This window comes from Drosophila pseudoobscura, chromosome X (assembly GCF_009870125.1).
Source record: "Drosophila pseudoobscura strain MV-25-SWS-2005 chromosome X, UCI_Dpse_MV25, whole genome shotgun sequence".
Classification (NCBI taxonomy): domain Eukaryota; kingdom Metazoa; phylum Arthropoda; class Insecta; order Diptera; family Drosophilidae; genus Drosophila; species Drosophila pseudoobscura.
The window spans coordinates 2,132,585-2,142,375 of NC_046683.1; the positions used below are offsets into that span (position 1 = coordinate 2,132,585).

At 44.7% G+C, this 9,791-nt stretch overlaps 1 long non-coding RNA gene across 1 annotated transcript; it reads left to right on the forward strand.

Annotated features, from left to right (window-relative positions):
- The first annotated feature begins 8,842 nt into the window (after positions 1-8,842).
- LOC26532330 (uncharacterized) lies at positions 8,843-9,572 on the forward strand. The gene is made up of 4 exons (XR_004470349.1): positions 8,843-9,028; positions 9,081-9,218; positions 9,281-9,327; positions 9,388-9,572. It is a non-coding gene; the product is annotated as an uncharacterized lncRNA (long non-coding RNA).
- The last annotated feature ends 219 nt before the right edge of the window (positions 9,573-9,791 follow it).

Genomic DNA, 9,791 nt, shown 5'->3' on the forward strand with positions numbered 1-9,791 from the left:
GCGAAAATCGTGAAAAAGTGAATGTCCTTTTTTCTGATGGCAGTCGATTGGCAGGACTCTGCCGATCACGAAACGGCATGCTACGCCCCGATCGGCTGCCGTATTGCAGAGATATAGCTTACAGAAAAACCCAGTATCTTTAAGATATGAATATCCGAATCTTCGGAAGGCTATATCTCTGACAAACTGGGCCAGATCGGTGAGGGACCTACATTCCCAGGACCGTGGGGATCCAGACTGTCGATCGGCATCAAAATCTCGACTTCGAAAATGAGGCCGATTTTTTGAAAATTTAATGATGGTTACATCATGATTTTTTGCGAAAATCGTGAAAAAGTGAATGTCCTTTTTTCTGATGGCAGTCGATTGGCAGGACTCTGCCGATCACGAAACGGCATGCCACGCCCCGATCGGCTGCCGTATTGCAGAGATATAGCTTACAGAAAAACCCAGTATCTTTAAGATATGAATATCCGAATCTTCGGAAGGCTATATCTCTGACAAATTGGGCCAGATCGGTGAGGGACCTACATTCCCAGGACCGTGGGGATTCAGGCTGTCGATCGGCATCAAAATCTCGACTTCGAAAATGCGGCCGATTTTTTGAAAATTTAATGATGGTTACATCATGATTTTTTGCGAAAATCGTGAAAAAGTGAATGTCCTTTTTTCTGATGGCAGTCGATTGGCAGGACTCTGCCGATCACGAAACGGCATGCTACGCCCCGATCGGCTGCCGTATTGCAGAGATATAGCTTACAGAAAAACCCAGTATCTTTAAGATATGAATATCCGAATCTTCGGAAGGCTATATCTCTGACAAACTGGGCCAGATCGGTGAGGGACCTACATTCCCAGGACCGTGGGGATCCAGACTGTCGATCGGCATCAAAATCTCGACTTCGAAAATGAGGCCGATTTTTTGAAAATTTAATGATGGTTACATCATGATTTTTTGCGAAAATCGTGAAAAAGTGAATGTCCTTTTTTCTGATGGCAGTCGATTGGCAGGACTCTGCCGATCACGAAACGGCATGCTACGCCCCGATCGGCTGCCGTATTGCAGAGATATAGCTTACAGAAAAACCCAGTATCTTTAAGATATGAATATCCGAATCTTCGGAAGGCTATATCTCTGACAAACTGGGCCAGATCGGTGAGGGACCTACATTCCCAGGACCGTGGGGATCCAGACTGTCGATCGGCATCAAAATCTCGACTTCGAAAATGAGGCCGATTTTTTGAAAATTTAATGATGGTTACATCATGATTTTTTGCGAAAATCGTGAAAAAGTGAATGTCCTTTTTTCTGATGGCAGTCGATTGGCAGGACTCTGCCGATCACGAAACGGCATGCCACGCCCCGATCGGCTGCCGTATTGCAGAGATATAGCTTACAGAAAAACCCAGTATCTTTAAGATATGAATATCCGAATCTTTGGAAGGCTATATCTCTGACAAATTGGGCCTGATCGTCCTTTTTTCTGATGGAAGTCGATTGGCAGGACTCTGCCGATCACGAAACGGCATGCCACGCCCCGATCGGCTGCCGTATTGCAGAGATATAGCTTACAGAAAAACCCAGTATCTTTAAGATATGAATATCCGAATCTTCGGAGGGCTATATCTCTGACAAATTGGGCCAGATCGGTGAGGGACCTATATTCCCAGGACCGTGGGGATCCAGACTGTCGATCGGCATCAAAGTCTCGACTTCGAAAATGATCACGAAACGGCATGCCACGCCCCGATCGGCTGCCGTATTGCAGAGATATAGCTTACAGAAAAACCCAGTATCTTTAAGATATGAATATCCGAATCTTCGGAAGGCTATATCTCTGACAAATTGGGCCAGATCGGTGAGGGACCTACATTCCCAGGACCGTGGGGATCCAGACTGTCGATCGGCATCAAAATCTCGACTTCGAAAATGAGGCCGATTTTTTGAAAATTTAATGATGTAACCATCATGATTTTTTGCGAAAATCGTGAAAAAGTTAATGTCCTTTTTTCTGATGGCAGTCAATTTGCAGGACTCTCCCCATCACGAAAAGAGTTGCCACGTCCCAATCGGCTGCCGCATTGCAGAGATATAGCGTACAGAAAAAACGAGTATTACAAAGAAATGCAAATCCTAATCTTCGGAAGGCTAGGGGCTCGTACAATTTTTTAAAAAACAGCGGCCTTCTGCTGCTTTCTGTTCGCCTGGTATCAGCAAATCTGAAAACCGAAAAACCGGATTCGAGTGCCACCAAATGGAAAGTGGTTCTTGTTGTAATAACCGGATGTGGTTGTTGTAATAATTTTGTTATGGCATAAATCCGCCATTTCTTGTCCGATCGGATCGAGCGATGGCTCAGGTGGGCGTCTATCACTGGTCCCTGCTGCAGTGGAAGGGACACGATATTGTCGACTCAGCGACACAGCAGCGGCATCATGGCTATGGCCCGCAACAGGACAGCCAGCGGCTGCCACGGTCCAGTCCTTCCGAGCGGCCATGGCAGTGGCTGTACCAGGCCAGGTCGCCCAGGCCAAAGGCCACAGCCGATGTCAGCCGGTCAAGCGCCTGGAGTGAACAGCACACCTCGAGCACACACTCGCTCATATGAACCGGAAGACCAGAAGGGTGAAGCCGCGGTGTCTGCTGGCACGCAAGAGGTATTCCTGGCCTCCTGACGAGGCGACCTGCGAAAATGAAAGGATGAGTTAAATAAAGTAAATTAATAAATAATAACTTAATAACTTTTCTGGCGGTGTAGCAGGAGGATATCGCGGCATAGCAGTCTGTAGCCTGAGAGGGTCTCGGCCAATCGAGCTTAGGGAATAAAGGAAAACTTACCCGGTAAAAGCCGATGAGGTAAATATTGCCACAGGAGGGAAGACGATGCACCTGCGAAGCACGTACTTCGCTGAAGTGAATGCTTTGGAGAATCTGCAAATGGCCGAAGAAGATATACCCGTTGACATTCTTGATATTCCTGAGCCTTAAAGTTGTTTATGTACCTTCTGATAATAAGTGTTATTAACTGCCTCGTTGGCCTTAGTTCCAGCATAGTTATAGACAGTGCCATTACATATCAGAAACAGTTCGTTTGCTCCTGACCTGACCTCGGGTCGTGCGGTTTCTGTATCTGGTATAAAACTAAACCAAATGAATTCTTCTGCAGTGCAGAATCAATTGATGTTGCAGGCACCCGGAGGCGCGGAGATAATTAAATCGAAACAACCAGTAAAATGTGGAATTTTACTATGCCCCAAACAAGTGCGCTTAAAGCACGTCCAGGTTGTGCGTGGGGTGGGGCAGTGCGTATACGTGGCAGAGCAGACTTCTGTTGCATCCATAGCCCACGCGAGGACGGGCATACAGAAAAGTTCAATTCCATTTTCCCTTCGGTTTGTCCCTGCTCCATAACCAGCGGCTTTTGCGGGATTCTGACTACCGACCGACTGGCAAATACCCGGAATGGGTGGAGGTGGCGCCAGGAAAGCATCAAGGCCGACCACCTGTCATAGGCAACACAGGCTTTTATGGAGCCTATACCTAGAACAGTGAGTGAGACTAACGGTTCACCGGTTCACAAACTGAAATCGCCAGATGTTCGGTAAGCAAAGACTGTTTTCACATAATTAAATACTGTTAATATACATATTTTTCATATTGTTCTCTATTTTTTATGTATTTCTTTTGTACCCTGACTCTCAATAAATATATATTTGGTAATAAACACATTTATTTTTCTGGCTTTGTGACTGCTTACAGGTCTTACAGGTCCAAAAAAAAACCAGGATGCCTTCATATGACTGCCGCGACAAAGACCACGTCGTTCGGAATGACCTAATCCTGGCTGAGAGTCAAGAACAGGGCCTTCCTCATGCAGGTGTGTGCCCCTTTGGAGCATCTTATCTCTGTTGATAGTGTAGTAACCATAACTAGTGAACAATCTGTTCACTATGAAAGGTCACACATGACTCACTAACAGACGGCGGGGTAAGACTCGAGCAGCGCCTTCTAGCCATCGTGTTTACTTTTTGCTGGTTGAAAAACTTGCTATTTACACATGAAAGGTTCTTGTATAGACTATAAATACAAGTAAATTTCATGTAGTATACGCAGCAGAATGTAGAATTCATGTAAAGTTATTTTATTACCTAAAATTGCATTGCCGTGTCGGAGAACTGCCACCACTAACGATCTGTTATCGCGCAGTCTATCGAAGAACATTCATCTCAATTTCGGAACAAAACACAAAAGCTGTGGAACCTAATCCCGAACCTTTCAGGACCTCTAGCTGCTGCTGACTGCCTCCAACGGTGCCCCATACATGTGGTTGGTGCTCCCCATCAAAGCCACTTCTCGTTGGGCCGCCAGGATAGTCCACCCAACAGGACCTCTCATTAAAAATAGCTGAGTTATGTTACTGAATTAAGAGCTGGGGCTCCTCGTAGCTTTTGCCCGCCCATTTAAAATAGCTGAATTATCTTACTAAATTAAGTAGTATACTAAATACAGAAAATCTATCTTAATTATATTTCACTTTTATAGCCCAACCACGAGGGAGAAAAAACGGATCGCTTCTGGTGTACGCATTGGTTAACTGGATAAACTGCAAGATGTCGGCCACATTTGAGGAAAGGAGCACTCCACGAAACTCGAAATACGAGCTATTAACTTTGCTTAAGCTGAGTGGGGTTGAAGATTGGGCCAAATTCAACGCCAATAGCTTTCTCAGATGAAGGACTTCATTGTTATATAACTCCCCCCGTTCTTTGGGACGCGTGCCCGTCGTTATCTGCGAAATATGGTGCTTCCATGTATCCCTGTCGAAAGTGGTCTCGTACATTTTGGCCCATCTATTCGCCACGTCCCTGTACATGGTGACCATGTTGTTTCGCATGTGGGCTACGTCCCACAGGACTGGGAAGTAGTTGGATACCTACTACAGGGGCCGCTAATTGGCCCTGCCCTGCGTGACGCCCACCACGTTCCGGGCTAAGCCGAGGTTGAGAATCGAAGTAACACGAACGAGATTCATTTATTTTTGATACTAGAGCTTTTTATTTTCCATATTCTTCTTCGATTTATTTCAGTTGTTCAGTCAGCCATTGGTAACATACAGTTCCTAATATCTAAGAAAGCGATCATCCTTTACTATATTTTACAGCATACTATTTATGGCATGGTATGCTGGTATTTTCTTTAATGTGCTATAGTTTACTTCCATAGTATCTAGAGTCCATAGGGTTCATAGATTTAAAGCAAAGTATCGAAAATCCATCCTCCTTGCCAACGCCAACATGGATGATGTTGCAGCGAATTACTCCCTCATACTCCTTATACTCAACATCTCCTCATCTATCTCCTCATAGTGCTCCTCCTCATATCCCTTCTTGGGAGCCAGAAGTGCATTCTGAGCTACCGCATCTGACTTGAGCTGCATTGGCTGTGCTTTTCCACTGCAAGGGCCTTCCTTCCTAATGCGTTACACCGTAGAGAGTTTGAACCCCCTTTGATACAGTCTTCGATCAAGAGAAGGGCTCCTAAAGGGTGCACGCTTTGGTGGAAATTATCACCAGTGTTTTTTGTGCTCTGTATTTTCCAGCAAGGAAGCATCCTCGTACTTCTGGTGCTTATACTCAGAAGAAACAAAAGAGGAAAACCAACTTAATATTCTAGCAAAATTTAATTACTTCCCTCCACGATCTCCACGCGGCAACCCAATCCAAGCCAATTCCATGGAAACTTGAAAGACGCAAGAAATGATAATGAGTAATTACGAATAAAGTGATTCATAATTCCCCAGTTTATGTTCATCAATCGCAGGTTGATGCTCTTTCCGGCCGATTTGCTACATTTTATGAGCTCCGACCATTCACACCCATTCATTTCAGACATACTGCTCGTTAGGTCTGCAATCAGCTCGTTTCGCCAGTGTTTGGATGCGATATTGATTGATTTTATGGTTTATGGGGTACTCAATGGTCCCTCAAACGGAGTGGGATGGCGAGCGGCTATCGGCTTTCGGGCCAACAAATTTGTGGAAAAACTATTGCTCATCTTATTTGAACGGATCCAGAGATTGGGAGATGGATCGGCATCGCCATCGGCATCGGCATCGGAATGACATCATCTTCCACGTCGGCATTGTGAATGAAATCAATCGCATGAATGACCTAATAAAATACAGCAATAAATTCCATGAATCAACTACAGTGGAAAATTGCAGTCTATAAAATTCCCAATGCACGGGCCCCCCGCTGCATAGCCCGCACCACATCACATGAGTGTCGCCGGGTGAAAGGGTGAGAGCACGGACTCGGACTCGGACGCGGACGTGGACTCGGACTCGGACTGGGGCACATGGCAACGCTGCATTTCATCAGAAACAGACGCGGTGTCGCCAGCCGCCAGCCTCCAGCGGAGGCACAATCGCCAACATCATCACCCCCAATCAAACCCTATCCGCAACCCAATCCCTATACCCATTCTCATCCCCATACTCCACACATTCTCAATTAGACGCTTAGCATCGGCAACGGCATCGGCATCGGCATCGAGTGACGTTGACGCTATGTTAATTAATCAATGGAAAATGCCGTTTCTCTCTTAATCACTCTTAAATGGTTTGACACCCACCCAACCCAACCACATAGACAAACACTCGCCCACCCAACGCCCACCACCCACCACCCAACACCCACCACCTAGCCAACAGCCAAACCATCGCTGATTGTCTGTGAGTTACGCATATTCGGAAATTGAAATTTGTTTAAATCATAAGAACCATGTGATCTTTGATCCGATCCGATCCGCAGCAAAAAAAAGCTGGTTCAATAATTATATTCTTCATTTTCAGAGCAAAGACACAGAATGCAGAATGCTTCTGCATATTTGAAAACCACATTGCAGGAAATACTTACGTTGAACTCTATTTATTGAATCAATCACCTCAGCCTCAACCTCAGTGGATACGGTGGGTGGCCCCACCAATCCATCGATTACGCATCGGTTCCTGCGGTTTTAGTAGTTTTATTTTTGGCTTAATTCGCCAATGTTTGTTTGTTAATTGCCCGCGGCGTTGGCTTCCTCGGCAACGACGCTCTCGACGGATAATTGGGGGGAATATAACAATTTCGGGCAGATTACTCATACGCCCGGTTGTCCACTTTGCTGTTACAAGCTTGTAAAGCGCCAGGGGCCAAACGAGTTTGGGTCTGGCTCACTACTTTTACGTACTCATACTCGTACCCTCCGACTCGATCGTTTCCTCCTGCCCATGCTTTTTTATGCGTTTTTGATGATGTGTGATATATGGACACGCAATGAAATGGCAAACGGCAGCAGAGCCACAATTATTATGCAAATGCGACGTTTTATTTTACGAGCCATAAAAAAAAGAGACATGGCAGAAACATTGTGTGTAGGCAAATAGAAATGGCAGGCAAATTAATTGAAGCTAATTACAAGACAGCATCCAGGAGGTAGAGGTGGAGGTGGAGAAGGAGGAGGGGGAGGCGGAGGCCAAGATTACGACCACTTGGACCACACGTGCTGCTGGAACTGATGACGGAGATGAAGCCAAAGCTGTAGCTCGGTCTCTGGCTGGGGCTAGGGCTGGGGCTAAGGCTGTGGGCACCCGGAAGATGATGCGGCAGATTTGCTGCTGCCGACAGATAGTTGGCCCTGCGTTGATTAAAGCAAGTTGCAACAATAAATGCAGTTTCATTGAAGTTAATCAGCCAAGGCAGTCGCTGAACTCGCCTCCAGCCACCAGCCTCCAGTCGAACAAAAAAACTACACAAATTAAGACGAAGTGAAGGCTATCTGCGCAGCTCGAAGATACAGATACCCTTGCGGATCGATTGCTCAAAATATCGCCCAATATCTTATGATTCAATTCTATATTAGGCTATAACTTTGAGGAGGAGAAGCTATATTCCCATTTTCCATACTTCAGAGTGATGCTATCTTTACAGGCAATAAATAGAAAGATCTTTCAGATATATTGGGATATGAGAAACTAATTTTTAACGAAAAATCATTATACTCTTTGAGAGGGTATTACAAATTGAATGAGGCGTGCGAATGAGATGGTTTGCGGGGCGGAGGGGACTTGAAAGAGGGAAAGTAGGGGTACTCTTGCAGGGTCAATCTTTAGCATATCTTTTGTTCGAACTGTAAGCGGTTGTTTTTCATTTGATTGGAATTTATCGCTCGCCGCTTGCATATTTATGCTCTTGTCAAGCAAACCACATCTGCCAGGCCCCCACCGAACCACCAGCCAGCACCACCCAGCACCAGGCAGCACCACCCGAGGGAACTGCGACTGCATTAAGATGAGACAGACCGATAATGACATTTGTACCCGTCCTCCTCGCTGTATTGTCTGCCATTTGAATTGGAATTGAAATGACTTTGCTGCAATGTCGTTGAACAGTCGAGCCCCGGATCGAGGGCCAATAAATAAAGTCACATTTGCAACTGGGCGCCGTCAAAGAGCAGAAGAAGATGATGGTGAGCAATGGGATCGATGGGGCAAAAATAGATGGTGACAGCGAAAGAAGCTTTCCATAAATTCGCAGTAAGTATGCCTTCAGGTTTCCTGGAAAACCGAAACACCCAATTTGGCTGATGGCTGATGGGAAACCCATTGTTTTCCGAATGAATCAAGCTGAATAAAAAGAACATAGTTCGCGAGCAGGCGGGAAAGGGAAAGCCCAGAGAAAGTCTAGAGGCTTTGAGTATAAAGAGCCAATAGAGCCAAATCTTAGCTCAATTACGAGTGCAATGGATGGCTTAACTTTATTTTATATTCCAATAAGGCAATGCCTACTCTTTGCGTATGATTTGTAGCCGAAAAGGCGACAATTAGTAGGCTGTGGAATCGATTAAAAGCAGATTTTTGAGCACCAAAAATGTGCTAGAAAAATATTGTGTGAAATATTCAGTTCACATTTATTTTTCAGTGGGTCGAAAAGCAAATGAAAAATACACAAAATACAATTTTTTTTGTTTGACATTTTAAAATGGGTAAGTGTAAATATTCCAATGATATAAATCCAATAATAATGTTTGCAAAAAGCTTCCCAGTTTGCTCACCTGGGAATGCCACTACCACCACAGTTAAATGATTTATAATAACGTTGGGTTTCCATAATGGAAACCCCTATCCTACACTCCTACTCATGGCCACATTTGTTTAATCGTTTCTTAAACATGGGTAAGTAAAAATATATCCCGATGAAATAAATATAATGATAATTATTGCAAAAATTTCCTCAGCATCCCCTACTTATGGCGGAATTTGTTTAATCGTTTCTTAAACATGCGTAAGTGAAAATAAATATAATGCAATAAATATAATGATAATCATTGCAATATTTCCTCAGAATACTGCTCGCTTCCAATAGCCCGCTACCAAATGCTACACTAAACTACCGCACCTATTGCGGTACCAAGTCTAGGATATTCGGTGTCTTCCACAGAGACGACTACATCTTCATTTGCGGCTGGACCGCAATGATAGAGGATACAATACAACTTTAATGAAATGAGCCCACGTTCTTGTTATCAATAAATAAAATAGCATTTACTTTGAAGTATTTCTCTATGGGTTTGAGGGATGAGATGTTCCGAAACTAAATGTCCTATGTCGATGACATATGTATGTTTCCATAGCTACTGAATCTAAGGCTATTCGTTATCCAACAGACATCGTTCTCCAGAAGCTTTCTCTGCGTTTGTGTTGTTGCTAGCGAGGGGTTCGGTTCAGTGCTCGAGGGTTCATCGTAAC